The sequence below is a fragment of the Paralichthys olivaceus genome, chromosome 17 (assembly GCF_024713975.1).
Source record: "Paralichthys olivaceus isolate ysfri-2021 chromosome 17, ASM2471397v2, whole genome shotgun sequence".
Classification (NCBI taxonomy): domain Eukaryota; kingdom Metazoa; phylum Chordata; class Actinopteri; order Pleuronectiformes; family Paralichthyidae; genus Paralichthys; species Paralichthys olivaceus.
The window spans coordinates 9,551,516-9,565,281 of record NC_091109.1 but is presented as its reverse complement, the minus strand read 5'-3'; the positions used below and the strand labels follow the sequence as shown (position 1 = coordinate 9,565,281).

At 39.5% G+C, this 13,766-nt stretch overlaps 1 protein-coding gene across 8 annotated transcripts in view; it reads left to right on the top strand.

Annotated features, from left to right (window-relative positions):
- The window catches only part of ntng1a (netrin g1a), a 249,908-nt gene that overhangs the window by 37,337 nt on the left and 198,805 nt on the right, over positions 1–13,766 (top strand). For 6 of the 8 annotated variants that reach the window (XR_011239011.1, XR_002202728.2, XM_069512898.1 and 3 more), the window contains exon 5: positions 1,283–1,336. The gene's annotated coding sequence lies outside the window, so the exon portion shown is untranslated. Of the gene's footprint in view, positions 1–1,282; positions 1,337–1,716; positions 1,774–6,062; positions 6,157–13,766 lie in introns of those variants that run through there. The other 2 variants (XR_011239012.1, XR_002202729.2) reach the window with 2 other exon arrangements.

The following is a 13,766-nucleotide window of genomic DNA, read 5'->3' as shown; positions in this document are numbered from 1 at the left end:
AATTTAAACATGTCACTCACAGCCTTAAACGCGACACTTTATGGAAACTCTAAAGTACTGAGTATTCTTTTTTATTCCTTATTATAGTATTATTTTCCAGTTTATTGATCATCTAGGTTGTGTGGAGTTTCAGCTTTGGACCTTCATAGTGTTTGTTATTGAACAGGAGAGAATGTCCACACAAAGCACCACATTTCCCATCTTCTATTTCTGCAAACATTTTGATTCTTGATAAAATGAATGGGTTCTATTTAATAGATATAAACCAGAAGGTTTATTCAGCTGTTGTACGTATCAGCAGCATCATATTTTCAAAATAATGTACTTTCTTAGTATTTCTATAGTAACTGTAACTGTTGAGTTGTTGTGAATATATATATACATGTTTTCATATGAATAGTGTGCTGAGGTAATTTTATTCATAATGTTATCGATACCTCTATTCATAATAGAATAGAAACAACTTGAATAGGTGTACTGCAGAAGTACAGTAGGAATCTTTCCTACTGTTTCAAATGTCTTACAGTAGTCCACAAAAAAAAATCTGAACTGTTTTATTAGAAACATGAAGCCTTAAGCAATACTAAGCATTTTTTAATAATGAAAGTCGTACTATGCATCTTTGTTGCCAGCAGAACAGACTTGCTTTACATTCACCTATTTCGATGAATTGATTTTACACGGTTTGGCATTGTCTTTGTTCATAATGGGCCACTTGGAAGGATGGCATGTTTACTCAGCAAATGATCAGACAAGAAATTACTCTTAATGGGAACTATGGATCCTTCCCAGCCTCGATCTTCTCATGCTCCCAGTTTAAAGATCTGCTCCTATAGACAAGTGTCTGACAGCAGCAGAATTTACATTAGGTTGGACCGTAGCCAGAGAATTAAAAGGATGAGCTTTGTGTGTGGATATACATGTCATACTGTTCACTGTAACACCAATTGATGTTGTTATATCAAGCTCTAATGTAATTACATAATTTTATACACATCTTACTAAGCATAATTAAATTCAATTGCTGCACTTTTTTTGTTTGATTGTTGTTTGCAAGAAGCCTTTTTCTTTTTTGATTTACGCTTCAACAGGCTTTTTCATTCAAGGTGCATAAGCATATTGAAACTTTATTTCAGTGATATTAGATGTTTCATTTATTGCCCATTCCACATTGAGTTTGTACAAATTGTGGAGGACAGTCTGAGATCTCTCTGAATGCTTGTCATCCACTCTGCATTTTCAGTTCATTCGTTCATTTTTAACACACCGCTATTTCTTTCAGAGTGATCCTGTTCAATAATGAAATGGGTGGGAGGAAGGACAGCGCCCTGGACAGGTCAGTAGTTCATCACAGGTTCAGCACATTCACACTCACTTCCACAGCCAGAAGAGAAACCAGAGAAATTCACTTTCCAATTCACCTGAGAAAACCGGCACCTAGAGGATGCAAACACAAAACAATGCAAACGCATAACAAAAACATAAAATACAACTGGCATGCCATTTCAAACAGCATCTTCCACAGCCAGATGGATAGATTCCCCTCCACCCATGATTTCCTTTGTGTTATGTAAATTACTCCCTGGATGTAGGATTAGTTTAAACAGCCGTCCTGTCTTACAACTAACTCAAAGAAGGCAGTTAAATGAGCAGGAGACGAGAGACAGATGTGTACAGCTGTTGTTGTGGCCATGAAGTTAATGCCAGTGTTTGCAGGGGGAGAAAAACATGCAGGCGTGAGGGAAGTGAAGGCTGTGTTTGTTGACAGGACAGGTAAGCTCAGGAGGCATCATCTATTCCTTTATTAATCTGTGAGCGACTGCACCATGTTAATGAAAAACACACACCTGGCATGGCCATAACTCAAAAGTGGAGCATTACAGTTCCTTATCCATCAGCACTCATGTGTCTCACCTCTGGACATGATATTAGACAACATGTTGTCTCACCTCTTAAAGTAAGTAGAGCAAGTAGGTGAAGGCAAATTTTTGCTCGTCTCAGCCCTGTGCTCTTGGAATGAGTTGTGCGTGACCAATGCAAAAAACAAAAAGAAAACAAAAATCTCCAGGTGAAAAGCGATGCCAAACGGTTTGAATGTGTGGATGTGAGACAAAATGAGAAGGTGATCATGGATGCTCACCACTAGGCCTTATTCACTGATCAAGCAGACTTGGGGTTTGCTGCTGTATAGAGATTAAGAAAATGGAAAACGGCACCTAATTTATGTAACTAGAATTAAATAGAAAATTAAGGAGACAATATCATCACAACACAATGTGATTATGTGATGTGTTTATAAAAACATGTTATAGATAAATGAAAAGGTGTTTCCAGGTCTACAAGAAGTAGGTCAGACTGAGACGGAGCTGTCGGACTACAGAGAATAAATTACTTTACGCATTCTGTGCATGCTACAATTACAGCTTGTGCCGTCGGTCATGGTGTGACTCAGGATGTTGCAACAGTGGGCAAGTGAAAAGGAGTAGGTTATTGTGAGGAAGAAGTCCAGTAACTGGTTGAATATTGGAGCAGCCTCACTCGCTGCACTAACACAGCAGACGGCTTTGTGTGACAGTTGACATTCTTTTATTCTTCTTTTGCAATGTGCTGTAGGAACAGAAATGACAGCACTCTGATAAATACAGTAGAATTTGTAGTAAAACTAAATATATTGTTGTATGTATAATGTTAATAGCTAAACTTTGTTTAATTCTTGCGAATACGAGAGAGATAAGGATTCAACTTGTTGCTAATTGTTTAAATTGGAGTATTGTAAGGACTGAATTTCCTGAGGTGTTGAATATTTTATAACTTTGGTTTTGTTAGTGATAATGTGATTTGTTAAATTGTGTGAAAGGCTAGATAGATGTATTCAGAACTAATAATACTCTTATCACACATCTTTCTGTTCATGATATTCAGGAATTCAGTGCTGCAATATTTTACATGCTGAACGTGAAGTTCAGCTGCTTCCAGTGATTGGAGAAGATACATAAAATGGTAAAGGGTAGGTTGGAGGGAGAAGTCACAGTCTAGGTTTCTCTGTCTTCTTCTTTGCCACCTCCCATCTCCCACAGTTGTCACCTGGAAGCTTTCCGTCAGCCCCCCTCACTCTAGAAGCCAGAGATGAGAGTTGTTCAGAGAAATGGCCTCGGGCGCAGGCCTCTACGAACGCTCAGCTCAACAGCTTGGCTGCTTCAAGGGAGTCTCTCTTTGGACTTCAAAAGCTTTCTACGAATGGGAACCGAGTTGGCTTCCCACCATAGGCTGCCTCCATACAGACCCTTTTTAGTTGCTTGGCTTAAAATCAATATGAAAGGGAAGAACCTCAAGCACACTTGGGATGAAGTGCAGAAAAGGAACAGGATTTTCAACAGACAAAAAGTGAGATTGCTCAGTACCTTTAACAACTGATATTTCAAGTTAAATGAAATTTGGGATAATATCAAACCTCAGGGGAGGCTACATCGAATCAAAGCCTGACAGAGAGCTAACAGTCTGGCAGAACAGTACTGATCTCTGTTAGGCATTGTGCATTGAAACTAGAGCCAGACCAATACTGTATGTGGAGCTGATGACGATTGTAAGGAGTAAAAGTTCTGATATCAATGAACCGTTGTTTATATGTATGTACTACATATACAATCCTATAATTGATTGTAAAAGTGAAACACTGAGGATTGTTGGTTATTAACCTTCCATCAATATATTTAACAAAGTTAGGGACTTTAGAATGTTTTCATACCAGCACATATCAGACAACATATTTGCAGATACCAGTTTTATTCTCCGACTAACATATCATTCAGCATCTAACCTGTATGTGCTTTGTGGGATTTCGACAACTGCACAATCCAGAGAAAAACCACAGACAAATAATATTTGGGCAGTGTAGGAATTAAATATGAATTTGTTGTATTACAGTGCTCCTGTCAGTTTTAGTTTGTCACTTTCATCATATTTGCGTCACATACATGTCTGAATCAGCCTGGAAACTGTCTTGAAATTTTATCCTGATGGATGATACTGTTTCAATTTATGACAGGCTAATAACTGCAAAACAAACAAGAGAACACGCTAGGACACCGACACACACACACAAATACTGCAGGTACCTGTAAAACACAAATGACAGGATTCAAATATTAGAGCTTCAGCAAGGCCTGATAAACAAAGTACTCACACTCCCACACTTACTGCAGCACACTGATACACACTGCACCTTAAAATTCAGCCCTGGTAATTCGCTTTAATGTTGTGATTGATTGATGTTTTCATTGAATGTTGCCATTTTAATGGAACTGATATTTTAACCTGCATTAGTATATTCCTACTTTTTTTAAAATTTAAAATGTGGCATGTGGTGACGCTGTTCACTCCGAACTTTTGTTGACTCCAACAAATCAAACCGGCCTCCAGATGTTGCTTTGGAAACGTGAGCGCTCAGACAGGCCAAGGAGCATCTCACTTGGCAGACCAACGAAATGGTAACAGCAGTAGAGTTGACACAGTGTTTTATTATAGTCCTGCGCGATCATCAGGATCATTCATCTGCACATTCAAACTCTTTACTCTCTCATTTGTCAACCCAGTTGTCTGGCTCCGGGCTTCAGCTGGGCTTTTGCAAACTAGCGTGTTGTCTTTGATGTATGATGCTATGATAAGCATGTGTGCAGAAAATATGGATCCGTGTTCATGATATGATTTTAAATATACAGTCTTTGATGTAGATGCAAACAAACAGGTGGTCTGACTGGTGAAAGTTGAGATGTGGATCTATTTTTTCTTGCTAAAACTGATGGATTTTACAGCACCTGGTAAAAGGCTGGATCAGGCGGCTCTGAAATGTTGTGTCTAAAGACATTCACGTGACATCGAGTGAAATGGAATCTCTAAAAACAACGCTCTGTGAACAGATCTAGATGTCTGTCTTTGAGCTACTAGATACATTTGACAGTTCTGGATTTTGGTTTTCTGTAACTCGTCTCTGATCATCGACCTCAAATGTAACAACTCCAGTGACTTCCCACAAGTTGCAACAGACCTGTTGCACTCACACTTGCCACTGCCATCCCACATTGCGTTTTTATTGTTGCTTCTTTAATCCTCCTCCTTCTTTCTTGCATTTGATGTCAGACTAGAGTGCCCGTAGGGTTTGATGCTGCAATTCTCAGTCCTTGAAGAATTACAACTCCAGAACCTCTGAAATCTATCTACAGACCTGTAGAAAAATAAATATTGGTATATTTGTATTGGATTATCGTTCTTGTGCTCTCCAAAAGGGTAAACTGTCCAAAGTGTACTCCTAACTTAGGCTCATTTGAAGCTGGACCTTGCTCTTGCTCCCTGTGACCAAAAACATGAAATATTCTGTCAAGTAACATTGATGATTGTGGCTGTTAGACTGGGTTTTTATATGCTATAAACACTCTAAGGTTAACATTGTGGTCCTGAAGTAAATATTCAAAAACTAGAGTGGCAACCAGAAGAGCTCATAACTCAGCCAAGGAACAATAGTCCTCTTAAATTAAATCAAGCTGCACCACATTACACACTCATTGATATCATTTCCCTAAATATGCCTGATATTTTTCATCTAGATCTATGTAGATTGAATTACTCTCTGGGAAATTGATGTAAAAGTTAAATACATCCCATCTTTTTTAAGAAACTTCTGGATCTGCCAATTGATTCAGATCTGCAGACAAGATATAATGGGTTCTTTCCTGACCCATATTCACATCCTTACACACAAGTACCAAAAGCAAATGGCATTTCCATCTGGCTCAGTAAGATGGAGAACATGGTGATCATTAAACCTGTTTAGTATCAGTGTGTTAGCATTGTTATTGTAAGCATTTTAGCGCAAAGCAGCTTCACTGAGCAGCTACCGTGGCTGTAGATTCTTAGTCTTTGTTGATAGAACTTTTACTTACGTGCTAATAAATGTTGCAATGCTGGGGTCTGATGTGTCCTCCCTGTAATATTAGCACAATTTTCTAAAGGCATTTAAACTTGTTTGTATGATCCCTTTTCTTTCTTTCATTTGTGTTTTTACTCAGTGACATTCAAGTCGACGCCTGGCAATAGTAGATATTGCTGCATTCCACTGAATGAATATATTCCTTTTAATAAAATTATTTAAAATTACCATCACAAATCATATCTCGGTGGCAATGTTCTTTTTTTAATTCAGATTATGCTGCATGGTTATGTTGATATACCACACAATATTAACATGCTCCATGCTCTTTCAGCCCATCAGAGAAATCTCATAACTTAAGACTTCCAAAAGCAGTTTACCAGACGCTGAAGGTCAGCGCAGTAATCTTGTCCTATCGTCTTATATTTTTGCACAGACCCAGCGAGAAACATTTTGAATATTTATGATGGAGATTTAAAATGGCAAAGTGAGTTTTGCAAGGCTGAAAGAGCAATAAACACAAAGAAAAAGTCATATTGCTGATTTTTAAGAACTCATAAAACAAGCTACAAATAAACATTCACTAAATCTAAAGCATAAAAAGTTGTGTTTTGTCTCGCTGCATTGTTTCACTGGTGGCTGAGTGTTCTTGACAACTGCAGCTTGAGTTCAGGGGGTGGGGTGGTCTGACTGGTACCTTAAGGATTATCGAGTGGAGAGTGTGATTCCCTGGTTCACCCTCTTTTAGTGTAAGTTCGTTGAAAGTCAGTATGTGACCCATTTTTTAAATTATTACAATTTCTTCTCCTTCTGGACTTGTCAGTATGCTAGTAATGTTGATCAAGTCCAGTGCTCTTCTACCTTTTGTCCTACATGACCCAAAAAGTTGTTATCTCAAATTTCACATCAAACATGACATATTCACCATATCTGTTGCTGAATCTGCAATGTGTTAATGTTCAGAGGAGCTGTCACGTTTTCCCTGCACACAGCACCTATATGTTGCAGTAGCATCTTCAATTTAGTTATCTCATCAAGTTTCAAGCACTGTCATTTCTAAAATTAAAGATGATTGTATTTGATGTTTATTATTATAAAAGGTGCCCACTATGAAGGGTTCTAATCAACCTTACACATCATTACCAGATTATTTTGATATATCTATAAATAAAGTGTAATATGATTCAGTTGAAGAAAACTTATTTTTATTTTCAAGCCTCTGAAAAGGTGAACTTTGGAATCGCTTCTGACCACATTTATTTTGCATCACCCTGTTATGCGATACGACGTTGTGGTTGTTTGTGTTTTAGCTTTACTCTTGGATTCAGGATCGTCAGAGCTCCAAGGACCCAGGCTTTTTTTCAGAACTTCCTTGATTTTGAATTCTTGACAGGGATCTCTGTAAACCCCCAAATCATACACATGCTAGTTGAAACTCTATTTCATTCCAAGACAACCAAACTCAGGTACAATTAAAAAAATAAAATAAAAATAATAACAAGACAGCTTTGGAGAAAGGGAGAGAATGGGGCTGTTAAGAAGAGGAATACTTTTATTTGTATATGACTTATGTTAGAACCTTGTCAGCTGAATGCTCACTGTGGCCACAACACAATCAACATATGAATAGAAGCAAAGTCACAACAATAGAAGCTTCCTTTTTCTCTTTGACACATTCTCTGCACCTTCTAACAATTGCAACCCATAAAATCACTGAATCAGGCCACTGTGGTGACGCAGCATGCCACTCGGGGTAGAACTGTTTACATACAATCCACCACAACTATAGTGTACTTCTTTGTTATCTGCTTCCACAGGCAGTGTGAATTATGAAACAAGTTCAAGCTGCCACTCTCACCCTTGATTCAAAAGGAATCTGTGGCTTGCTCTCATCTAAGGAAAAGCTTTATTTCCCTGACACGCACTGTTGCACCCACACTGTGACCTCACTGTGATTGGTCCAATGGGAACATATGCCCAGACAAATCCCCCACAGCTTGACAGCAGGATATTTTCAGAGTTGATGGAGCTATTGATCCCGCACACATTAAAATGATGTCGGCAGCGGTGAATGCCAATGCTGGAGAGGTCCATTAATCAGGAAATCGATGGCCTTGTCAATAGGCTGCCCCGGCTCTTGACAATAGATGACAGTTTGGAGGTGGAGCTAAGGTTTAGCTGAGCAGAAAGCATTTCTCTGCTGGAAGTCCGACCTGTGTCACTGCTCAAACTCTGTCCTGTGCTCCTCCACCCCCAGGCATGACTCAATCATTTACTAAATCCTTTTAGGGACCACTCAGCCCTGCAACTCATTGAAGGCCAAAAGTGTGAGCGGGTCATCATGAGTCATGAGCTGTTGGGATATGACTTAAGTTCACCGTCAGCTTTCCTCCACTTGCGCCCCAGAGACAGTTGCCTCCGTGACTGAAATGCACCTGTAAGTGAAACATGGCTCACAACTGTTAAAGTAAAACATCAGCTGTGTGGTACAGAGCGGTATGATGTTCACTCCATTTTCCTGCAGCAGTGAGAGATAGATCACCTTTAAGAAGCAGCAGCACATGTTGCATCTGAGGCCATTTTCTCTTGCTGCTCACCTGGAACCATTGCAAGTCATCACCGGTACTCAAAAGATAAAAGATATTTATATTTTGGCATTGCACAGCAACGCTGCTTGTGTGTTTGAGAAAACAAGTACACCTTAAGTACGTCTGACTTTCCACACATGCACAACAAAAAGTAAAAAGCCTGCTGAGTGCAGTCCTGTATATTTGTTTGCACACCTGTGGCATTGCTCCAGAAGTGGCCAAAGAGCACCATTTCGGTCCATGCTGAAATATTTCAAACATCGTATTAACATGAATGAAACCCTGTAACTGTGTTGGCCTTCGTCGCGTCCATCAAGTTGACATTTTTCTTTTCCAGGGAACGTCTTGACAACCATTAAATCAGCTGTCATGACATTTGGCACATGTCCATCTGGATGAAATAGATTCACCTTTGTGATCTCACACATTGCATTAAACTGAAACATTATATAGAATGTCAGTCTCCGATGTGAATATACAAAACATTAAAAGGCTTAAATGAAATGTTTTGGTTTAGTTGTCTCAATTGTGAAATACTCTTTCTTCTCTTTCATAATTACCACCCACATTTTTTGGATACCACTCCCCCGGCAGGAGAATAAAGGGAATCTTCACTCAGCAGAACTACCATCACTTAATATCAAAGTCAACTTCATTCAATTGAAATATTCTTTAATTTTTTTACAGGACTCCTCACTATGTTGGAGTCTCAGAGTCGTCCTTTGTTTCTCTAATGAAACTCCAAATGACCAGTTGAATCAGAGAACGCAGCGCCACTTCTAATGTCTTAAAATAGACCAAAGAGTAACAGGCTTATTAAAATCTAAACTGGGTCACTAGATGAAAGACAAATGTACCTACATACAATGGTACAAAAGTCTAAGAAATCCACCATAAAACAATCAAGGCGAGCAGATGTGTTCAGCCAAAGTGCTTGAAAAGCACAACTAGGAAATTACAATGCCACTCCACATGGGCCTGCAGGTGCCATTCAATCGCAGCTTTCCAGTTGTCAAGTAATTGCTGAGAGCAACTTGACTTTTCTTTTTTGAATCCATGCCTTTTCCCATCAACCATTACATGAATGGCAGTGAAAGAACTCCCCACTCATGTCTAGACCAGAAATTGGCAGCCAATCTGGCATGAGTCCCCTTCTTTGTGAACCTGTCTTTTTGCAAAAGCGGGCGACTTGAAACATTCCTTTTTAGCTGTTTTCCCCCTCCTCTTTTCGATAAGTGAATTGGATTGTAGAGACCTGGATATAATTTGACTTTAGACATAACCAATTTATCCCACACCCCAGTGCAATCCGGGACCCTGTAATGAAAAGCGGAGCTGAGAGTCAGGATTGGCAGAGAGTGACACCGGCTTCGGTTGGCTCAAATTAGAAATGCCAAAAGAAAGGAAGAAACTGTCAAATGGAAATGTGTCAGACATTTTACAGGTCTAATACTCTTGTAGGCTCGAGGGTTGAGGTTTCAGTTCAGCAGTCTTTCAAAAAGTGTGATGTGAGCCTCGCTGAGTGCACACGTACACAAAGATAGGAGGCATTTCAGGACGCACACCTGTCACAACTGTCCATTCTTGGCCCGTTCTCATAGATGCCCTGAAGTCAGGAAATGTTCCTTCTGTGATGTTTTTGAAATGTGCCTGATGTCAACACCTTAGTTTGATATCATTACTCATTACTTAACTTCACATTTTCCTTTACTCTCTCAAACATGCCCCCTGCTATGTCTGAGGTGTGGTTGAGAAATACTGCTGAGCTATTTAAGTTAATCTTTCTGCTGTGTGCGATTCTCCAGGGAGCTCGAAAAATATCCAGCTGGAGTGTCTGTAATATCTTTTTCTGGAGTTGGCTGTTACCGATGATTTGAGTCTCCAATCGATCAGTTTTCTATAAATCACATTGAACATGTTGCAGTTCAATATGGGAAACATCTGTCACCAGGTCACTTAAGTGATAAAATGGCTTTAATGTTACATAAAACGTCAAAGGAGACGGTGATATCATATGATTTACAGTATGACTACATGCTATTAAGAGCGAAGTGCAGTTAGGTGTCGTGCTACGCCTCTTTTGGGTCTAATGGTGAACATCAAAAACACAAAGTCACCCCCTGCCTCCCCCAGTCAGAAGCCTTGTACAATTACACACTTTGTTATCAACTCAGTGTTATTTTATCTAATGGGGATGAATCAGTGTCAGAGTCTCTCTTGACAGCTCCCCTCTCCACCACTTTTCCTCCTCCTCATATCCTCAGAAATTTAACCTGAAAACAGAAAGTTTCACTGATTACGCCAAATGACTGAAAGTTGTTATCGAGCAGGCGTCCTGGTGAGAGCAGCTGCTCAGCTGTCGCATTAATCCATGTTGCTTATGCAAATGTACACCCTTTTGAAAGGTTCTCCACAAGTATGATGTTATTTAGGCTGCCAATCATTGTTTATATAATTACGCCATTACATGTTCCAGTGGAGTTTTGATGAATGACACCTAGATCAGCAGCAGAATGTGAAACTGACAGCATGAAACACTGTACATGAAAAGAAGGAGGAAAACTTTTCTTGCTTTGCAGTAAAAACCTGTGTTGTTATTAGTAATGAGAGTGACGCGTCTGTCCTATCAATATAACATAGATTCTCTGCCATCTAATATTGGTTGAGATGGCTAACTGTTTCTAATGTGGGAAAAATCCCAATCAGGTCGGTTGGATGAAACACATTTTTATGTCAGTGTTGTGTTCACATGTCGCAGGGTTTTTGGTGATTAATGAGCAGATGATGCAGCTCAGAGGAGATTTTGCATGAGACATGAGAACAAAGCTGCAGGTTCAATTGTTGTATTGATGAGGCGGGCGGAGGCAGTCAACAGCTGATTGTGAGTTTAAATAAGTGCACTTGTCAAGGACCCGGGCCGCATCTCTGCTGAGTTAAGGGTATCATCCACTTTCTGAAAATTCCATCATCACCTGGTAGCACCCCGATGGTTAAAGCAGAGACTTTGGACACCAAAGAGAGTCGTCTTTGAGCTAACTCAGCTTTCAATTAGCTTCTGCTCCTTCTTCCCTCTCCCTGCAGTTGTCCGCTTTGTAACGGTTTGTATCGGTTAAGGAAGCTGCTGGATTATGACCGCTTTAAGGCACTGTGTGTCTTTGTTGTATTCTGACTCAGAGCTGGACGTCTGGTGTTTTCAAATAGCTTCACATTCAAACGTTATAATACAGTTCAGAGTTCAGCTTCACAGTTCTTGTCGACTGCAACTCTATCCTTATAAAGTTATGATGAGGTCAAATGACAGTCAATACACTCTTACACAGAAGATTATACAAGCTGCTTCAGACCCACCGCACAAAGAAGCACAACCCCAATGAACCATTTCTCAGTGCAGGTTCTTTTCAACAAGTTGAAAATGCCTTTAATCTAATTTTGCTTTACATTGTAACATTTAAATATCCAAAAACAAATCCAGTTTGGCTGTGATGTCAATAGCAAATATCATGTTTCCTCCAACTCACGAGGTGACCAAGCAACAATAAAGGGCCTTTAAAGGTGTAGTGTTTTGTTATCTAATATGCTCAACTTGGAGCAAAATATTGTGGTTGACTCGGTCTCAGCTCATCCTGACAGCGGATGAGATCCCTGCTGTGTGTTTCTGTCTCCTGCTGTGTTCGGCGGGTGAGATCTTTGCCCACAGGACAACGTAAGCTCGGCGTCTGCCCCGTGCTAACACCCCGTACATTCATCCTGTTTGTTTGTCAGGCTTTTACACGGACTCCAAGGTTGCTGCAGCCATCCATTCTTTAAGACGCTGCTTGTCGCTTTGATAGATGAGCCGCTGGATGCTTGGTTGTCTGAGTCTTTGACTGTCATGCACTATATATCCACGACTCCATCCAGTCTAGCGCACTGGCCCTCCAGGTCACTGCTTGTTGGGGCTGTGGAAAAGCGTTCATTTACAACAGGCTCCATGTGTTCAGCATCACAGTGGTCCTCCATCAGGATGAAGTTAACCCTGCAGTGAGGAGGGCTGGTGTTTCTAAGTGTTTGCACAGCATCTAGAACAACAAAGAGTAAACACACATGTAGGTGAAACATCTTTGCCCATCTTGCGGAGGAAAAAAAATAATGATGGCATATTGACATGAATTATGCACTTTTTATTATCTGCTGGCCTTAGCTAATGATTATTTCCATGATCGAATCAAATAATTGTTTTCAATTAGTTCTCTTGTAAATAAAATGGAAAATATCCATTATGATTTCCCAGAACACAATGGTGGCTTATTTTATTCAACCATCTGTCCAAAAAACTTTGTTTTATATTCAGTTTACTAACATCAAATATTAATGGCAATAAGAGAAGGGAGAAAAAAGAACAATTCAGTGTTTTGCCTGACAATGAAAACAACCAATCATTTTTTGTCCATCTTCTAATCAGACATTCAACCAATATCACTTGCATCTGGCCAAAATAATATCACTAATTTGGAAAATGTCATTAATTTGGTTTCAACCTAATGACAGAAATAAATATATATATCCTTGGAAAAAGGTCAGTTTTCATTTCATCCTGCAAGTTGATAGTTATCGTGATGGAAGAAACCCATTTTACTGCTGCTCAGTCAATTACACAATAATGACCACAATTCCAGCTCTGCCTCACAACACTTCAACTGCTAGATGTAATAAAAATGGGAACCATTTACATTTTGATCTGTTTACATCTTTAGTTGCACATGTGCTATCTGATCTAACTGGAGTTCCTAGTTTACCTGTTGTTCGACTGTAAATGATGACTCAGTATCAGAAGATTTGGGGTCTGACAGCCAAACTTTAAATTTCTCAATGGACTCTTATTACTACACATTTTTTTCTTCACTCTCTAACCAATGCTGCAAAGGGAATTACAACTGACATTTTGTCCGAGGCACTAAAGAAGTTTAAATCAAGTTATTTAACCCAGATTGTCAAAACATCTGTCCTGTATACAATGTTTATGCCACCACGACCAACATTGTTTTCCTGTGCCAGTGTTTGATACTGATATTTGCACAGGGTCTGATATTTTTCCCATTTGATTTAACCTCCAGTTCTGAAGAAATGCTTACACTAAAAATGTAATCTCAAAAAATTGAATTTGCATTTAACTACAGGATGTTCCTTCCATGTCAGTGCTGTGAGCTGGTGCACCGTCAGTGCAGCCTGCTCAGAGGTGGATTGGATTGATGGCCTTTATGTACTGCGACTAATGG